Source organism: Anomaloglossus baeobatrachus, chromosome 1 (assembly GCF_048569485.1).
Source record: "Anomaloglossus baeobatrachus isolate aAnoBae1 chromosome 1, aAnoBae1.hap1, whole genome shotgun sequence".
In the NCBI taxonomy this organism is placed as follows: Eukaryota; Metazoa; Chordata; class Amphibia; order Anura; family Aromobatidae; genus Anomaloglossus; species Anomaloglossus baeobatrachus.
Window position 1 is genome coordinate 619,778,310 of NC_134353.1, and position 15,775 is coordinate 619,794,084.

A 15,775-nucleotide genomic window follows, 5' to 3' on the forward strand; every position below is an offset into this window, starting at 1 on the left:
TTGGAAACTAGACCCACCAAACAATTCAGGTATTCATGTATCGAACATTTTTAACTGTTAAAATGTGGATGTGAAAACATTTTTTCTTTATCTACTAAAATGTTTTAGCCCCAAATTTTACATTTTCACAATCAACAATAGGAAAAAATGGACATCAAAATGCGATTTTTAATTTCTCTCCAACATAGTAATACCCCATATATGGTTAAAAATGAATGTTTGGCCACATGGCAAAACTCAGAAAGCAAACAGCACTATTTAATTTTTGGAACATAAACTTAAATATGGACACATTGTTACATCTGCAAAGCCCCTGAGGTGTCAAAAATGCAGAAACACCCATTATGTCACCATTTGGGAAACTAGACCCAATACCTCATATGTGGTTGCACACTACTGATTAACCCCTTAACGACTGAGTACATACCGGTACTTCCTAAATCATCAAGGGGTAATCACTTCCGGCTGCTGCGGTGAGCCGGCGATTATTCCTACACATGTCAGCTGATTTGAACAGCTGACATGTGCGCCTCACAGGTGCAGGTGGATCCGCAATCCACCCATGCTTGTTAACCCCTTAAATTGTGCTGTCAAAATCCGACAGCACAATTTAAATGCCCGCAGTTGGTAACGCACACTTACCTGCCACCATCAGAAGCCCCATGATGTGATCAAGGGGAGCCAATAGTTGCCATGGTAGCACAAGGTCATATGATGACTCCTGGGCTATTATGACGTGCTTCCTATAACAACCGGCAGATCAGAACATTTCTGATGATCTGAGCTATGTAGCTGTGATCAACAGAAATAAAAGCGAAAATACTGCTGATCCTTATAGTCCCCTTTGGAGACTAGTAAAGTAAAAATAATGTAAAAAAAGTTTTAACATTTTTTTAAAAAATAAAAAACCTAAAATTTCAAATCACCCCCTATTCGCTCCATTGAAAATTAAAGGGTAAAAAAAAAAATACACACATTTGGTATTGGCACGTTCAGAAATGCCCTATCTATCAAAATATAAAATCAATTAATATGACCAGTAAATGGCATGGCGGCAAAAAAATTCTAAACGCCAATATTTTTTTTTGGTCGTCACAAATTTTGAGCAAAAAGCAATAACAGGAGATCAAAACATAGCATCTGTGCAAAAAATGGTACCATTAAAAATGTCAGCTCGAGATGAAAAAAATAAACTGTCACTGTGACATAGATCTTGAAAAATTAGAATGCTATGGGTCACGGAAAATGTTGCAAAAAGTGTTCCGTTAAGGAACTCACTGGCCATGTCCGTGAGGTGGCAGTCCATGATAGTCCAGAGGGCATCAGGTGTCCTGATGATGTGGCCACTCCGGACTGGCTCGCAGAGGCCTGCCCCTATGATTTGGCACCTCATCATTGTTTGTCAGACGATGACTGGTGAGGTGTTTGGGGCGTGGCTGCCATAAGGTCATCATTCAAGTGGCGGTTCCAGATAGGCTGCTGGTTATGTCACTGACGACGTGGCACTCTGCTATTGGCTCCTGGAAGTGCATTGTGGTCCACCTTGGGTTGGGGCGGACCCAGGTTATAAAAGGGGCTGTAGACAACAAGGAGGTGCGCATTCTTCTATTATGCTCAGACAGAGCACACCGCCATGTGTTGAACCCATTGCGGCTTTAGGACAGAGGTAGGCAGGGATAGGGAATTGGTGCAAGACGCCACCACACTTCGTAACGCAGAACGGTTACGACCAGCTCCTATCCTACCAGTCCTGCTAGTGTAGCACAGTGGCATTAACTGGACTGCTGCTGCTGCACCTGCTGTCCACAGGTATGCCCCCTACGCACACGGACAGTGTACCCAATGGCCCCTGTGTTGTTAACAGGGAGTTCCTGGGCTGGGTGTGTGGACTCTGTGATGCTAACAGGGTTCACAGTGTCCAGATCTGAGTGTCGTCTAACTCGGTTCAGGCTACTATTAGTTTCAGAGCCACACAGCTCTGTATCCTCCACCTAACCTTCGGGTTGCCAGCATTTCCTTTTCCATCTGGGAGCACGGTGCACCCCGACTGGCGATTGGGATATATACCACCTTTTCCAAATCTGCAAGTACCCCCATAACAGATGGTGTTTCTTCAGCAGATGTTACTGTTGCTTAACCACCAAACTCACGGACACAAATTTTTTTCCCCTTTCCAACACACCTGTTCCCCTTTCCACTAGCATCTGTCCTTTTTCCACATATTTTGTATATGACCAAATTTGCAACTCTGCAGGGACACCTCTCTCAACGCCGTCTCAGCACAGCAGCCAGCCCTCGGTCCCTCAGATGTGGACAAGTAAAAGACCATTTCCTCCTAGCCATAACAAAACGTTGAAATTCACTCTGTGCAGCACTGGTGTTTAGTGGAAAAGCAGATCTAAGATTGCGTACCAGCTTCTGCTGATACTCCTGCATACGTGCGTCCCTTTCTATGGCAGGACTTATTTTGCCAAATTTTATCTTGTATTGGGGATCTAACAGTGTGGCAACCCAGTAGTCAGCATTACTTTGAATTGTGACAATCCGAGGGTCATGTTGTAGGTAGTGCAGCAAGAAGGCGCTCATATGTCTTGCGCATCCAGGAGGACCAAGTCCTTGCTGTGTTGGTGGCGGCGAGGTAAGAATCATGCTTCCTTCCTCTGCCCTCTTCCCCCAACCTCGCACAACAGAAATGTGATCAAACTCTCCCTCATCCACTTAGTCTTCCATGCCCATCGCCAGTTCGTCCTCCATTTCTTCCTGGGCTACTGCACCTTCCTCAACAGTTTGGCTGCTACTATGCGCCCTTGTTAATCCCTCTCCCCCACCGTCCTATGCCTGCCGCCTTGGTGCTGCTGACTGTCTGGACCTTGTAGATCTTGTTATCCCTTCCGCATATGACTCATCCTGTACTTCCTCCGCTTCCTCTTGTCCCACCACCCGACTCTGAATACTGTTTACAGTGTGCTCCAGCATGTTGATGACCGGAATTGTCATGCTGATAATGGCATCGTCGGCGCTAAACATCTTCGTCTCCATTTGTAAACTGTGAAGAAGGGTGCATAAGTCCTTGATCAGAGACCACTCCAGCTGCATGATCTGCTCCACGTCTGGATCTTGTTAGCCCAGGCTATACATCATAACGTATTGCAGCAGGGCTCGCCGATGCTGCCACAGATGCTGCAACATGTACAGATTCAAATTCCTGCATTTCGGCACATCGCATTTCAGGTGGTGAACCTGCAGATCAAAAGACTTCTGGAGCAATGCAAGTTGTTCAGCTGTGGGGTGTGAACGGCGGAAGTGAGCACATAGCGAGTGTGCCCTCTGCAGAAGGCCATTTAGGCCGGGATAGTGGTTTAAAAATTGCTGGATAACCAGGTTGAACACGTGAGCCATACAAGGCACGTGTGTAACATTGTCACGGTGAAGGGCCGCACCCAGGTTTGCATCATTGTCGCACACGGACTTCCCTGGCTGCTGGTTGAGTGGAGACAACCATTGATGAAACTCGGTCTCCAGAGCTAACTGTCCCCAACTCCTTAGCGGTGTGACTCACATTTCCCATACATTTCAAAGTAAAGATTTGACCACCTGATGGCGTTGAGCTCCGCTGCCAGCATAGTAAGGAGGTGTGAGGGATTCCTTGTGCACAGTTACAATGCAGGTGGCCTTACCAGACAGGTTTTGAGCGGAGGTTGAGGACCTAGATGAGGTTGAGGAGGCAGAAGCAGTGGAGGAACTTCTACATACAGAGGAAGTATTGACACACAACTCGTGGGGACGGAAAGACTTGTACAGCAGACCCTTCTCCATCTCACACCATAGTTACCCAGTGCCCAGTCAGCGACATGTAATGCCCCTGTCCATGCTTACTGGTCCAAGTATCTGTGGTGAAATGCACCCTGTCACTCACAGAGTTTCTCAAGGAAGCGGTGATGTTGTTTGCGACATACTGGTATAGCGCAGGCACGCCTTTCTTGGAGAAGGAGTGGCGACTATGCATCTGCTCTTGGGGCACTGTGATGGGCATAAGGTCTCGAAAATCCTCTATGTCCACTTGGTGGAAAGGCAGCATTTCTGTAGCCAACAGCTTGCAGATGCTAAAAGTCAACCTCTTAGGCATGTCATGCCCTTCTAAAATCATGTAAAACACAGCAAGGGGATTTCTACCACAGTCTCCCTCTTTTCCAAAAATTGGGCCACACACACACCACTTCACTGGAATCAGTTATCTCACAGTTGCAAACTTAAAATTGTTATTTGCATGAAGCACATTCAAAAATCCACCAGCCTTTAGTCTCCCCAGGATAACACAGGGGTAAAAAAGTCCTCTCTGATCCATGACTTCTTCATCTTGGTTCATTTTTCAAAAAAAAGGGAACTCCAACTACAGTCTCCCTCTTTTCCAAAAATTGGGCCACACACACCACTTCACTGACATCAGTTGTCCCACAGTTGCAAACTTAAAATTGTTATTTGCATGAAGCTCATTCAAAAATCCACCAGCCTTTAGTCTCCCCAGGATGACACAGGGGTAGAAAAGTCCTCTCTGATCCATGACTTCTTCATCTTGTTTCGTTTTTCAAAAAAAAGGGAACTCCAACCACAGTCTCCCTCTTTTCCAAAAATTGGGCCACACACACCACTTCACTGGCATCAGCTGTCCAACAGTTGCAAACTTAAAATTGTTATTTGCATGAAGCACATTCAAAAATCCACCAGCCTTTAGTCTCCCCAGGATGACACAGGGGTAGAAAAGTCCTCTCTGATCCATGACTTTTTCTTGGATCATTTAAAACATAGCAAGGGGACACCAACCAGAGTCTCCCTTTTTTCCAGAAATTGGGCTCCAGACAACACTTAAGTGGCATCAATTGTTCCACAGATGCAAACTTAAAATGCTGATTTGCATGAAGCACTATCAAAAATCCACAAGCCTTTCGTCTCCCCAGGATGACACTTAAGCTGGTGTCACACATAACGACGACGACAACGACGTCGCTGCTACGTCACCATTTTCTGTGACGTTGCAGCGACGTCCCGTCGCTGTCGCTGTGTGTGACATCCAGCAACGACCTGGCCCCTGCTGTGAGGTCACCGGTCGTTGCTGAATGTCCAGCTTCATTTTTTGGTCGTCACTCTCCCGCTGTGACACACACATCGCTGTGTGTGACAGCGAGAGAGCGACGAAATGAAGCGATCAGGAGCCGGCACTGGCAGCTGCGGTAAGCTGTAACCAGCGTAAACATCGGGTAACCAAGGGAAGACCTTTCCCTGGTTACCCGATGTTTACGCTGGTTACCAGCCTCCGCTCTTGCTGCCAGTGCCGGCTCCTGCACTGTGACATGTGGCTGCAGTACGCATCGGGTAATTAACCCGATGTATACTGTAGCAAGGAGAGCAAGGAGCCAGCGCTAAGCAGTGCGCGCGGCTCCCTGCTCTCTGCACTGTGACATGTAGCTGCAGCACACATCGGGTTAATTAACCCGATGTGTGCTGCAGGAGAGCAAGGAGCCAGCGCTAAGCGCGGCTCCCTGCTCTCTGAACTGTGACATGTAGCTGCAGCACACATCGGGTTAATTAACCCGATGTGTGCTGCAGGAGAGCAAGGAGCCAGCGCTAAGCGCGGCTCCCTGCTCTCTGAACTGTGACATGTAGCTGCAGCACACATCGGGTTAATTAACCCGATGTGTGCTGCAGGAGAGCAAGGAGCCAGCGCTAAGCGCGGCTCCCTGCTCTCTGAACATGTAGCACAGCGACCTTATGATCGCTGCTTCTGCTGTGTTTGACAGCTAAGCAGCGATCATAACAGCGACTTACAAGGTCGCTGTTACATCACCGAAAATGGTGACGTAACAGCGACGTCGTTGTCGCTGTCGTTTAGTGTGACACCAGCTTTAGGGTAGAAAAGTCCTTGCAGATCCATGATTTGTTCATCTTGATGAACGTTAGTCTGTCCACATTGTCACTGGACAGATGCGTGCGGTTCTCTGTCAGCACACAACCAGCAGCACTGAAGACACGTTCTGAGAGACCGCTGGCTGCGGGACACAACAAGATCCCCAAGGTGTAAGTGGTGAGCTCAGGCCATTTTTCCAGATTGGAAGCCCAAAATGAGCAAGGCTCAAGTTGCACAGTGATGGCATCGATGTTCACTTGCAGATACTCCTATATCTGTGTCTCCTCCTCCTTTTACTTGTCTAGCTCTTTTGTTTTTGCATGAGTATTTGTACTTGTCACGTTTCTATGTGTTTGTGGTGTCTTGTGAGTTGTTTGTCACCTTTTGGATACCTTAGAAGGTGTTTTCTATGTTTTTGTATGTGTTTATGTTTGCCTCTCATTGTTTTCAATGGGGTTCGAAGGTGTTCGTCGAACGCTCCTCGAACGTTCGCCGAACTGAGCTGCCATTCGACGAACCGAACTCGAAAACTATAAGGGTGTCTCAACACTACTGGTAACTGTTGACGATTGCAAAAAATCCCATTAATCAGGAAAAAACAAAACCACAAGAGTAGTTATAAACTAAGCTGACTGCAATCCCCTATCTATCGAACAACACTAGAAGTAGCAGTGGGATGTTCCTAACACACCTAGACACCTCATCACTGCCGGAGAAACTTGCTACACCTCAAAAATAGAAATGAAAAAGCCTAACTTTCCTCAGAGGAGTCCCCAAAGAAATAGCAAGACCCCAACATGTAAATGACGGTGATGTAAGAAAACACCATACACAGATGGAAAATATAGATTAGCAAAGGTGAGGCCCGACTTACTAAAAACAACAGGACAGGAAAGATAACTGATTGTGGGCAGCAAAAAAAACCTGCAAACAATACCAAACTCCTGATAGAAAATAGAAAAAAAATCTCTTGTACTCTTGTGCCAGACACTTTAAACAGAACTGCAGATATAATGGGAAGAAACAAAATCACAGAACAAATAATATTCTAAAGTGCAAATAATCCAAACATGAACAGGGAGCAAGCTCCCTTTCTTGCTGGAGGAACTGCCCTGCTCACAAAAGCAGAGAGACAGATCCTCACAAACCAGAAACAAAAACACAGAACAAAATGGAATAAGCAGAAACACCCTTAAGTGCAATTCCAGCAATTAAGTACAGAAACTAGTAAAATTATCTCTAGTAGATTCAGGCACAAAATAAATGTAAGAAACTGAAGGGAAAACTCCCAGCCATTTTCAGAAGCAGCAGGAAACAGACACCACCGGCGGCCGCCAGGCAGAAACTGCTCTTCCAAATACACCTGGAATAGGACTTCCTGGATTCCTAATTAATTCCATCACCTGTTTGAGTCACAGATTCAGACTCAGCTTCATTACCATTCCTGGCCATCAGAGGGAGCTCCACACCAGCACCCACTCGGATAACATTCACAACAGTATATATAAAATTATAAGGCGCTCTTCTGTACTCTCCCTGTGTAAATGGTAAGTTGAGGATAGTTACCTAATAAGGAGATGATAATATTTGTGGCTCTGGCTGGAGGCAGGCCAGACTGGAGTGGTCTGGAAAGCCAGCAAATTTTCCAGCACCTTGCTAGAAATCAACAATGTCTTGGTGGTGGACAACCAGGAGTTAATGCCGCAGTGGTTGAATAGAGGTTAACAGAGGGTTAATGAGGGGTCACTATAAGATGGTCTGGTTAGTTGCTGTGCAGTGGTCAGTTTGTACCTTGCTACTGTTTGAAGTATTATGTGGGATTATGAGCAGGCCAGTCTGCAAAGGTGCCTTGTTTTGATCAGGGTTAATGAAGTGAAATTGCAGAGGTGTCTTGTAGCCTGCTGTACGATGGACAGCCTGTAATGGGCTGGTGCGGCGAGAGTCTTACCTGGCCGGAAGGTGGTTGTGAAGGAGGCTGGTCAGTCCTGGGTTCTGTCTAGTGGTACGGGGAAGACCGTGATTCTGCTGAGGAGTGCAGTGTGCTGAGCCACCGAGCGGAACTGGATGAGCGGTTACAAAGGAAAATCACCCCTACTGCTTTGGAGAACTCAAGCACTAGGTGATGTCACGGAGTTAGGGAAGGAGGTTTGATAAGTTTGCAATAGGCCACATCAATCCAACAAGTTTCGAAGGGTGCTTCCCTTTTGCATCAGGGATGGCACCTAATTGTGATGATTCACTTTATATACCCTCCTAATGAGGCCATAAAATGCAAACAAGGGGGAGTGAATATGCAATTGGTCTGTCAATCATTAGGGGGTTGGTACAGATTCAAGACTTGGTTAGTAGAGATGAGCGAACCAGTCCCGGTTCGGCTCGAGGTCGGTTCGTCGAATGGAGGTCTCTTTCGAGTTCGGTTCGTCGAACGTTCGACAAATCGAACTCGAACCGCATAGGAAACAATGGCAGGCATTCACACACACATAAAAACACCTAGAAAACACCCTCAAAGGTGTCCAAAAGGTGACAAACAACTCACAACACAACACAAACACATGGGAAAGTGACAAGAACAAATTCTCATGCGAAAACAAAAGAGCGTAATGAGGAAAAAGAGGACGAGACACAGATGTAGGCATGGCATGCCCTTCTAAAATCATGTAAAACACCGCAAGGTGACTCCAAGCGGAGTCTCCCTTTTTTCCAAAAATTGGGCCCCACACACACCCACCCATTCAATGGCAGCACTTGTGCACTAGTTGTACACTTTACAGCTAGATTTGCATCAAGCACATTCAAAAATACGCCATTCTCAACCGTCCCCAGGATGACACCGGGGTAGGTAGCAAAGTCTTTGCTGAACCATGACTTGTTCATCTTGGCTCCTTTTAAAAAACAATGTAAGCAAGGGTTACTCCAAGCGGAGTCTCCCTTTTTTCCAAAAATTGTGCACCACACACACCCACCCATTCAGTGGCAGCACTTGTGCCCTAGTTGTACACTTCACAGCTAGATTTGCATCAAGCACATTCAAAAATATGCCATTCTTAACCGTCCCCAGGATGACACCGGGGTAGGTAGCAAAGTCTTTGCTGAACCATGACTTGTTCATCTTGGCTCCTTTTAAAAACAATGTAAGTAAGGGTTACTCCAAGCGGAGTCTCCCTTTTTTCCAAAAATTGGGCCACACAGACACCCCATCAGTGGCAGCACTTGTGCGCTAGTTGCAAAAAGGATGTTTTGATTTGCATCAAGCACATTCAAAAATACGCCATAATTAACTGTCCCCAGGATGACACCGGGGTAGGTAGCAAAGTCTTTCCTGATTCCAGCTCTGTTCATCTTGGCTCCTTTTTAAAAACACTGTAAGCTAGGGTTACTCCAAGCGGAGTCTCCCTTTTTTCCAAAAATTGGGCCCCACACACACCCACCCCTTCAGTGGCAGCAGTTGTGCCCCAGTTGTACACTTCACAGCAAGATTTGCATCAAGCACATTCAAAAATACGCCATTCTTAACCGTCCCCAGGATGACACCGGGGTAGGTAGCAAAGTCTTTCCTGATCCCAGCTCTGTTCATCTTGGATCATTTTTAAAAACAATGTAAGTAAGGGTTACTCCAAGCGGAGTCTCCCTTTTTTCCAAAAATTAGGCCACACAAACACCCCATCAGTGGCAGCACTTGTGCTCTAGTTGCAAACAGGATGTTTTGATTTGCATCAAGCACATTCAAAAATACGCCATAATTAACTGTCCCCAGGATGACACCGGGGTAGGTAGCAAAGTCTTTCCTGATTCCAGCTCTGTTCATCTTGGCTCCTTTTTAAAAACACTGTAAGCAAGGGTTACTCCAAGCGGAGTCTCCCTTTTTTCAAAAAATTGGGCCACACAGACACCCCATCAGTGGCAGCACTTGTGCCCTAGTTGCAAACAGGATGTTTTGATTTGCATCAAGCACATTCAAAAATACGCCATAATTAACTGTCCCCAGGATGACACTGGAGTAGGTAGCAAAGTCTTTCCTGAACCCAGCTCTGTTCATCTTGGCTCCTTTTTAAAAACACTGTAAGCAAGGGTTACTCCAAGCGGAGTCTCCCTTTTTTCCAAAAATTGGGCCCCACACACACCCACCCCTTCAGTGGCAGCAGTTGTGTCCCAGTTGTACACTTCACAGCTAGATTTGCATCAAGCACATTCAAAAATGCGCCATTCTTAACCGTCCCCAGGATGACACCGGGGTAGGTAGCAAAGTCTTTCCTGATCCCAGCTCTGTTCATCTTGGATCATTTTTAAAAACAATGTAAGTAAGGGTTACTCCAAGCAGAGTCTCCCTTTTTTCAAAAAATTGGGCCACACAGACACCCCATCAGTGGCAGCACTTGTGCGCTAGTTGCAAACAGGATGTTTTGATTTGCATCAAGCACATTCAAAAATACGCCATAATTAACTGTCCCCAGGATGACACCGGGGTAGGTAGCAAAGTCTTTCCTGATTCCAGCTCTGTTCATCTTGGCTCCTTTTTAAAAACACTGTAAGCAAGGGTTACTCCAAGCGGAGTCTCCCTTTTTTCCAAAAATTGTGCACCACACACACCCACCCATTCAGTGGCAGCACTTGTGCCCTAGTTGTACACTTCACAGCTAGATTTGCATCAAGCACATTCAAAAATATGCCATTCTTAACCGTCCCCAGGATGACACCGGGGTAGGTAGCAAAGTCTTTGCTGAACCATGACTTGTTCATCTTGGCTCCTTTTAAAAACAATGTAAGTAAGGGTTACTCCAAGCAGAGTCTCCCTTTTTTCCAAAAATTGGGCCACACAGACACCCCATCAGTGGCAGCACTTGTGCGCTAGTTGCAAACAGGATGTTTTGATTTGCATCAAGCACATTCAAAAATACGCCATAATTAACTGTCCCCAGGATGACACCGGGGTAGGTAGCAAAGTCTTTCCTGATTCCAGCTCTGTTCATCTTGGCTCCTTTTTAAAAACACTGTAAGCAAGGGTTACTCCAAGCGGAGTCTCCCTTTTTTCCAAAAATTGGGCCCCACACACACCCACCCCTTCAGTGGCATCAGTTGTGCCCCAGTTGTACACTTCACAGCAAGATTTGCATCAAGCACATTCAAAAATACGCCATTCTTAACCGTCCCCAGGATGACACCGGGGTAGGTAGCAAAGTCTTTCTTGATCCCAGCTCTGTTCATCTTGGATCATTTTTAAAAACAATGTAAGTAAGGGTTACTCCAAGCGGAGTCTCCCTTTTTTCCACAAATTGGGCGCCACACACACCCACCCCTTCAGTGGCAGCAGTTGTGCCCCAGTTGTACACTTCACAGCTAGATTTACATCAAGCACATTCAAAAATACGCCATTCTTAACCGTCCCCAGGATGACACCGGGGTAGGTAGCAAAGTCTTTCCTGATCCCAGCTCTGTTCATCTTGGCTCCTTTTTAAAAACAATGTAAGTAAGGGTTACTCCAAGCGGAGTCTCCCTTTTTTCAAAAAATTGGGCCACACAGACACCCCATCAGTGGCAGCACTTGTGCCCTAGTTGCAAACAGGATGTTTTGATTTGCATCAAGCACATTCAAAAATACGCCATAATTAACTGTCCCCAGGATGACACTGGAGTAGGTAGCAAAGTCTTTCCTGAACCCAGCTCTGTTCATCTTGGCTCCTTTTTAAAAACACTGTAAGCAAGGGTTACTCCAAGCGGAGTCTCCCTTTTTTCCAAAAATTGGGCCCCACACACACCCACCCCTTCAGTGGCAGCAGTCGTGTCCCAGTTGTACACTTCACAGCTAGATTTGCATCAAGCACATTCAAAAATGCGCCATTCTTAACCGTCCCCAGGATGACACCGGGGTAGGTAGCAAAGTCTTTCCTGATCCCAGTTCTGTTCATCTTGGATCATTTTTAAAAACAATGTAAGTAAGGGTTACTCCAAGCAGAGTCTCCCTTTTTTCAAAAAATTGGGCCACACAGACACCCCATCAGTGGCAGCACTTGTGCGCTAGTTGCAAAAAGGATGTTTTGATTTGCATCAAGCACATTCAAAAATACGCCATAATTAACTGTCCCCAGGATGACACCGGGGTAGGTAGCAAAGTCTTTCCTGATTCCAGCTCTGTTCATCTTGGCTCCTTTTTAAAAACACTGTAAGCAAGGGTTACTCCAAGCGGAGTCTCCCTTTTTTCCAAAAATTGGGCCCCACACACACCCACCCCTTCAGTGGCAGCAGTTGTGCCCCAGTTGTACACTTCACAGCTAGATTTGCATCAAGCACATTCAAAAATACGCCATTCTTAACCGACCCCAGGATGACACCGGGGTAAGTAGCAAAGTCTTTCCTGATCCCAGCTCTGTTCATCTTGAATCATTTTTAAAAACAATGTAAGTAAGGGTTACTCCAAGCGGAGTCTCCCTTTTTTCAAAAAATTGGGCCACACAGACACCCCATCAGTGGCAGCACTTGTGCCCTAGTTGCAAACAGGATGTTTTGATTTGCATCAAGCGCATTCAAAAATACGCCATAATTAACTGTCCCCAGGATGACACCGGAGTAGGTAGCAAAGTCTTTCCTGAACCCAGCTCTGTTCATCTTGGCTCCTTTTTAAAAACACTGTAAGCAAGGGTTACTCCAAGCGGAGTATCCCTTTTTTCCAAAAATTGGGCCCCACACACACCCACCCCTTCAGTGGCAGCAGTTGTGTCCCAGTTGTACACTTCACAGCTAGATTTGCATCAAGCACATTCAAAAATGCGCCATTCTTAACCGTCCCCAGGATGACACCGGTGTAGGTAGCAAAGTCTTTCCTGATCCCAGCTCTGTTCATCTTGGATCATTTTTAAAAACACTGTAAGCAAGGGTTACTCCAAGCAAAGTCTCCCTTTTTTCCAAAAATTGTGCCCCACACACACCCACCCATTCAGTGGCAGCACTTGTGCCCTAGTTGTACACTTCACAGCTAGATTTGCATCAAGCACATTCAAAAATACGCCATTCTTAACCGTCCCCAGGATGACACCGGGGTAGGTAGCAAAATCTTTCCGGATCCCAGCTCTGTTCATCTTGGCTCCTTTTTAAAAACACTGTAAGCAAGGGTTACTCCAAGCGGAGTCTCCCTTTTTTCCAGAAATTGGGCCCCACACACACCCACCCCTTCAGTGGCAGCAGTTGTGCCCCAGTTGTACACTTCACAGCTAGATTTGCATCAAGCACATTCAAAAATACGCCATTCTTAACTGTCCCCAGAATGACACCGGGGTAGGTAGCAAAGTCTTTCCTGATCCCAGCTCTGTTCATCTTGGATCATTTTTAAAAACAATGTAAGTAAGGGTTACTCCAAGCAGAGTCTCCCTTTTTTCAAAAAATTGGGCCACACAGACACCCCATCAGTGGCAGCACTTGTGCGCTAGTTGCAAAAAGGATGTTTTGATTTGCATCAAGCACATTCAAAAATACGCCATAATTAACTGTCCCCAGGATGACACCGGGGTAGGTAGCAAAGTCTATCCTGATTCCAGCTCTGTTCATCTTGGCTCCTTTTTAAAAACACTGTAAGCAAGGGTTACTCCAAGCGGAGTCTCCCTTTTTTCCAAAAATTGGGCCCCACACACACCCACCCCTTCAGTGGCAGCAGTTGTGCCCCAGTTGTACACTTCACAGCTAGATTTGCATCAAGCACATTCAAAAATACGCCATTCTTAACCGACCCCAGGATGACACCGGGGTAAGTAGCAAAGTCTTTCCTGATCCCAGCTCTGTTCATCTTGAATCATTTTTAAAAACAATGTAAGTAAGGGTTACTCCAAGCGGAGTCTCCCTTTTTTCAAAAAATTGGGCCACACAGACACCCCATCAGTGGCAGCACTTGTGCCCTAGTTGCAAACAGGATGTTTTGATTTGCATCAAGCGCATTCAAAAATACGCCATAATTAACTGTCCCCAGGATGACACCGGAGTAGGTAGCAAAGTCTTTCCTGAACCCAGCTCTGTTCATCTTGGCTCCTTTTTAAAAACACTGTAAGCAAGGGTTACTCCAAGCGGAGTATCCCTTTTTTCCAAAAATTGGGCCCCACACACACCCACCCCTTCAGTGGCAGCAGTTGTGTCCCAGTTGTACACTTCACAGCTAGATTTGCATCAAGCACATTCAAAAATGCGCCATTCTTAACCGTCCCCAGGATGACACCGGTGTAGGTAGCAAAGTCTTTCCTGATCCCAGCTCTGTTCATCTTGGATCATTTTTAAAAACACTGTAAGCAAGGGTTACTCCAAGCAAAGTCTCCCTTTTTTCCAAAAATTGTGCCCCACACACACCCACCCATTCAGTGGCAGCACTTGTGCCCTAGTTGTACACTTCACAGCTAGATTTGCATCAAGCACATTCAAAAATACGCCATTCTTAACCGTCCCCAGGATGACACCGGGGTAGGTAGCAAAATCTTTCCGGATCCCAGCTCTGTTCATCTTGGCTCCTTTTTAAAAACACTGTAAGCAAGGGTTACTCCAAGCGGAGTCTCCCTTTTTTCCAGAAATTGGGCCCCACACACACCCACCCCTTCAGTGGCAGCAGTTGTGCCCCAGTTGTACACTTCACAGCTAGATTTGCATCAAGCACATTCAAAAATACGCCATTCTTAACTGTCCCCAGAATGACACCGGGGTAGGTAGCAAAGTCTTTCCTGATCCCAGCTCTGTTCATCTTGGATCATTTTTAAAAACAATGTAAGTAAGGGTTACTCCAAGCGGAGTCTCCCTTTTTTCAAAAAATTGGGCCACACAGACACCCCATCAGTGGCAGCACTTGTGCCCCAGTTGCAAACAGGATGTTTTGATTTGCATCAAGCACATTCAAAAATATGCCATAATTAACTGTCCCCAGGATGACACCGGAGTAGGTAGCAAAGTCTTTCCTGAACCCAGCTCTGTTCATCTTGGCTCCTTTTTAAAAACACTGTAAGCAAGGGTTACTCCAAGCGGAGTCTCCCTTTTTTCCAAAAATTGGGCCCCACACACACCCACCCCTTCAGTGGCAGCAGTTTTGTCCCAGTTGTACACTTCACAGCTAGATTTGCATCAAGCACATTCAAAAATGCGCCATTCTTAACCATCCCCAGGATGACACCGGGGTAGGTAGCAAAGTCTTTCCTGATCCCAGCTCTGTTCATCTTGGATTATTTTTAAAAACAATGTAAGTAAGGGTTACTCCAAGCGGAGTCTCCCTTTTTTCAAAAAATTGGGCCACACAGACACCCCATCAGTGACAGCAGTTGTGCCCTAGTTGCAAACAGGATGTTTTGATTTGCATCAAGCACATTCCAATTCCACAAGCATTTACTCTCTCCAGGATGACACAGGGGTAGTAAATTCCTTGTGGATCCATGACTTGTTCATTTTGATGAACGTTAGTCTGTCCACATTGTCACTGGACAGACGTGTGCGCTTATCTGTCAGCACACACCCAGCAGCACTGAAGACACGTTCAGAGACAACGCTGACAGCTGGACACGACAAAATCTCCAAGGCGTAAGTGGAGAGCTCTGGCCATTTTTCAAGATTTGAAGCCCAAAATGAGCAAGGCTCCATTTGCAAAGTCATGGCATCGATGTTCATTTGGAGATACTCCTGTATCATCCTCTCCAGCCGTTGACTATGTGTTAGACTTGTTATCTCTGTTGGCCTTGCAAAGGAGGGCCTAAAAAACATTATGAAAAGATTCCATAAAATTGCTGTTACCAGCACCAGTTACAGTCCTACTGGTTTGGGTAGACTGTTGAAGATGACGAGACCGTCCCATGTTTGTCAAGTTAACACTGGGAGATTCACTCCCTGCACCTGCACGGTTGTTTGGTGGAAAAGCCGAGC